This window comes from Curcuma longa, chromosome 16, assembly GCF_044706935.1.
Source record: "Curcuma longa cultivar G26 ecotype Majalengka, Jawa Barat chromosome 16, ITB_CL_G26_1.1, whole genome shotgun sequence".
In the NCBI taxonomy this organism is placed as follows: domain Eukaryota; kingdom Viridiplantae; phylum Streptophyta; class Magnoliopsida; order Zingiberales; family Zingiberaceae; genus Curcuma; species Curcuma longa.
The window spans coordinates 5462107-5467876 of NC_133876.1; positions in this window are offsets into that span (position 1 = coordinate 5462107).

Consider the following 5770-nt stretch of genomic DNA (forward strand, 5'->3'; position numbering starts at 1 on the left):
ATATTAAAAAGAATAATAATAATAATAATAATTTAGGCTTTATATTTCAAATGCATGAACAACGCTATTAAATGTTTCTACTTTAATTATCCATCATATTAGAAAAGTGTAATAATTAAAATAAAATAAAATTAGAATTAACTGTAGTGCAATAATTAAAATAAAATAAAATAAAAATTTCCTTAAAGAATTATTTTACTGAAGTACACATTGTGCAATACTCAAATTAAGCCGATTGATAAGGTAATCGAGTGAAACTAATTTCAATCTAAAATAAATCAAATATTTGAAATGAATATTTAAATTTAATTTGATTTTTTTTATATGTTTGAGCTTGATTCAAATTCGATTTCAATTTGATTTATTTAGATATTATCGAGCTCTCAACTTAAATTTGTTTGTTTGATTGTTTAAAATTTTTATATTTTAAATTTGTTTGGTTAGTAGTTGAGTTTGATAATAACTTATTTATTTATTTTAATTTTTTTATTTATTTAATTTATTTATAAATATTATTTATAATATATTTGTTATTAATAAGTTGATCATAATATTAAATTTAAGTTCATCATATATATTTAAATTTATTTATTTAATTGATATATATTAAACTAATATAAATAAATTTTCAACCATCTATCCATTTATGACATGAAAGGATTTCAACATAATCCCTCCCTCTCCTCTGTTCTTTCAAAGCAACCAACGTGTTCTTCTTTTTCTTCTGTGGTAAGAAGGATAATCCTTTCAACATAAACCCAACCAACGTGTTCTTAGCTGTGGTAAGAAGGATAATCCTCCTCTTCAAATTTCACTGATTTGACGAAGTAATTAACTGGCCGGCGCGGGCATTTGAATTGACGGAATGATTTTCAGCAGAATTAAGCAGAATAAGGAGCTAGAGGCAAAACTTTGGAATGACAGAACAACCCTACCATCCATGCCTAGCCTGCAAGGCCTCCACTTCTAAATTGAAAAACTGCCAAAAGGAGTGGCAACGGGAAGGAAGGAAGGAAGGAAGAAAGAAGAAATTCCTAAAGATGATGTCGGTCTAGAGACCGCCTCCGAGGGTGTGGCGGCGCAAGGGAGCTAGGCTGTCGAGCCTCAAAAAGGAATTTGAAAGCGCGGGCGGTCTCGGTCCCCGGCCGGCCTCCAAGGCATCCTTCTTGATCTGGAGGCACTTCAGAGCCACGTCTCTGTTCCCATCCATCGCCGAATTCGACAAGGAACTGAGCCTCTAACCGGATCCATGGAACCCTAAGAACAAAGAAACAGAAATGATCGGTATGGCCTTGAGGGCGGCAGAGATCCACCGGAGAAACGACTTGAATTTAGAAAATTTTTTTATAAATCTAGGAAACTCTCCACTTGTGAAATTGTTCGTTGTCCTTAAATCGTGCTTGATTCGTAACATAAATATTTTTCCTTAAAAACTCATACCATAATACACTGATTTCATCAGTTCTAATATAGTCTTATTAATGATTTAAACTTGAAGTTATTTTAATCAACGAAACTATTAATTTGTCTTATTTAAAACTTGGAGTGTGTAATACCATGTAAAATTGTAACTACTAATGTTAATAAATAATAAAAAAACTATTTTATTCTTATTACAAAGAATTTTATTATAAGTGACACTAATTTGTTGGATAAATAATAGAATTTTTTTCGTAATTTTAATTTTGAGCAGTCAAAATGACACTCTTTTTTTTTTTAAATCATCATATTGATATCCCATTGATTTTTTTATCAAAATGATGTAAATTACACAACTATCCTCCACTATATAATGATAGTTTATTCTTATTATTATCTCTCTCCTATTTTTCAGCCTAAATCATCGTGTTATAGCAACTACTAACCATACAGTTGTAGCGACTACGGTTTCGTAACTACTATAACATGAAAAAAAAATTAAAACTAAAATTGTTTGAAAGATTTAAATAATGTTTTTGCCTTAAAATCTGATCGTTATGGGTTCTACCCCATAATAAATTGTAGATCTCTAAAGGAACTGAGCCTCTAACCGGATCCATGGAACCCTAAGAACAAAGAAACAGAAATGATCGGTATGGCCTTGAGGGCGACAGAGATCCACCGGAGAAACGACTTGAATTTAGAAAATTTTTTTATAAATCTAGGAAACTCTCCACTTGTGAAATTGTTCGTTGTCTTAAATCGTGCTTGATTCGTAACATAAATATTTTTCCTTAAAAACTCATACCATAATACACTGATTTCATCAGTTCTAATATAGTCTTATTAATGATTTAAACTTGAAGTTATTTTAATCAACGAAACTATTAATTTGTCTTATTTAAAACTTGGAGTGTGTAATACCATGTAAAATTGTAACTACTAATGTTAATAAATAATAAAAAAAACTATTTTATTCTTATTACAAAGAATTTTATTATAAGTGACACTAATTTGTTGGATAAATAATAGAATTTTTTTCGTAATTTTAATTTTGAGCAGTCAAAATGACACTCATTTTTTTTTAAATCATCATATTGATATCCCATTGATTTTTTTATCAAAATGATGTAAATTACACAACTATCCTCCACTATATAATGATAGTTTATTCTTATTATTATCTCTCTCCTATTTTTCAGCCTAAATCATCGTGTTATAGCAACTACTAACCATACAGTTGTAGCGACTACGGTTTCGTAACTACTATAACATGAAAAAAAAATTAAAACTAAAATTGTTTGAAAGATTTAAATAATGTTTTTGCCTTAAAATCTGATCGTTATGGGTTCTACCCCATAATAAATTGTAGATCTCTAAAGGAACTGAGCCTCTAACCGGATCCATGGAACCCTAAGAACAAAGAAACAGAAATGATCGGTATGGCCTTGAGGGCGGCAGAGATCCACCGGAGAAACGACTTGAATTTAGAAATTTTTTTATAAATCTAGGAAACTCTCCACTTGTGAAATTGTTCGTTGTCTTAAATCGTGCTTGATTCGTAACATAAATATTTTTCCTTAAAAACTCATACCATAATACACTGATTTCATCAGTTCTAATATAGTCTTATTAATGATTTAAACTTGAAGTTATTTTAATCAACGAAACTATTAATTTGTCTTATTTAAAACTTGGAGTGTGTAATACCATGTAAAATTGTAACTACTAATGTTAATAAATAATAAAAAAAACTATTTTATTCTTATTACAAAGAATTTTATTATAAGTGACACTAATTTGTTGGATAAATAATAGAATTTTTTTCGTAATTTTAATTTTGAGCAGTCAAAATGACACTCTTTTTTTTTTAAATCATCATATTGATATCCCATTGATTTTTTTATCAAAATGATGTAAATTACACAACTATCCTCCACTATATAATGATAGTTTATTCTTATTATTATCTCTCTCCTATTTTTCAGCCTAAATCATCGTGTTATAGCAACTACTAACCATACAGTTGTAGCGACTACGGTTTCGTAACTACTATAACATGAAAAAAAATTAAAACTAAAATTGTTTGAAAGATTTAAATAATATTTTTGCCTTAAAATCTGATCGTTATGGGTTCTACCCCATAATAAATTGTAGATCTCTAAAGGAACTGAGCCTCTAACCGGATCCATGGAACCCTAAGAACAAAGAAACAGAAATGATCGGTATGGCCTTGAGGGCGGCAGAGATCCACCGGAGAAACGACTTGAATTTAGAAATTTTTTTTATAAATCTAGGAAACTCTCCACATGTGAAATTGTTCGTTGTCTTAAATCGTGCTTGATTCGTAACATAAATATTTTTCCTCTTAAGTGCTTCCACTCTTATCTCGCTTCGAAAACACTGCCATTACACCGAGATGCGACTCCGACAACCGTGCTCAAGTTCTGAATCTTTGTTGATATATTTGTATCAGTTTAATACTTGTCTTTATGCTTTAATCTCAGAAGGAACAATATAAGTGTTATTATTCCTCAGCTTTTGGTAAAGACGAGTCTTTTTCTCGTAACTAGGGCTGAGCAAAATTTCGAGTAAACCGAATAAACCGATCAAATCGAACCGAATTTTTAATTCGGTTCGGTTTTTTCGGAATTTCGGTTTTATTTAATGAAAAAATCAGTTTTTTCGGTTTAATCGGTTCGGGTTCGGTTTTTGAAGTTGTTATTCGGTTTGCCCGAATAAACCGAGCCGCACCGCACCGCATGGAGCCACGGCCCACGGAGGCACGGACTGCGCACCGAAACAAAACCCGAAATCGCGATTCCTTAAAAAAAACAGCCGAATTCTTCTCTCACCGTCGCGACTCGCGATTCTCTCCCACCCTCCTCGTCCTCGGCTCCTCGCCGCTTCACCACTTCACAAACCCTAACTCGCGCCCACTCTCCTCGTCGATTCCCACTCTCCTCGAGTGATTCCCGCTCCTCAAAACCCTAACTTCACAAACCTTCACTCGCGATTCCTCAGCGCATCGGTTCCACTGCTCCTCAGCACGTCGGTTCCGCTGCTCCTCAATGCCGTCGCGATTCCTGCTCCTCAGCGCCGTCGTGAGTCGCTCCCGGTCCTGCTCCTAGCGTAGTTTACCATTGGCTCTAATTGAACCTCGCTCCTCTACGAAAGAGTGCCAGCCAGTCCTTCTTCTCCGCTCTGTCGTCTGTCCTTTTACTCCTCTCCCCTCTGTTGCACCTGCCCCTATTGCCACCTGCCCTTATTGCGCTTCGCGAACAGGGGTCTTCCGTGTTGATCGCTCCTCATTCTTCGCACCTCGCTTTCGTTTCGTTTCGCTAGTTAGAAATCAAATTATGTTATTTGTGTTAGAAAAAAATCGGTTAATTCGGTTAAAAACTGAATTAACCGATATTTAATCGGTTCGGTTTATTCGGTTATTATCGAAAATTCCGGTCGGTTCGGTTTGGTTAAAAAAATTCGGTTTATTCGGTTTTCGGTTTATTCGGTTCGGTTTTAACCGAATACTCACCTCTACTCGTAACAAAAAAAAAGAATATTAGTGATCTGGCCACCGAAGCGATCAAAGATTGCGGACCTTAGAATAGTAGTCGTAGGTGTCTTTTGTGTGCTTTTAAGTTCTTTATTTTACTTTTCGCTGCTTAACTCTGAAACAAAAAGGTTATTTTCGAAAAAAATAAAAAAATGACGCGCTATTCACCCCCTCTCTAGCGTACTTTTTGATCTTACAATTGGTACAAGAACGGGAGCGCTTTGAATTGGTGCAACCATCGATCGTTCGAGCAACCTTTTTCGCTATTATTTTCATTTTATTTTTGTTTATTCTATTTTCATCAGCACTAGTACTCTAAGATCAAGTCTTGGTATATCATGTTTTTGTTTTTGCAAGTTAAATGACCCTCCAAGAAGGCTACAACATTGTTTGTCCCCCCTTATTTAGTGGCGATAATTTCGTCTATTGGAAGGGGTGGATGGAATATTTCCTAAAGATCAACATAGACACGTGGATCATCATCAAGATCGGGTTGACTCTACCGATCAACGAAGTCGGATATGAGAACTAGACCCCGAAATAAACAGTCAAATTGAAGTTGATGCGAAGGCAACTTAAACACTACAATGTGACATAAACAAGAGTTTAACCGCGTCGGCCCATTCATCAGCGCGAAGGACTTCTGGGACAAGTTAGTTGAACTCCACGAGGAAACCACGAACACAAAGGTAACCAAACACAACCCATGTGTGAATAATTTAACTAATGCTAAAATGCAAGACTACAAATCATCTTCTGAGGAATTAGATACAGAGGAACCAAATCAAGCGAGCT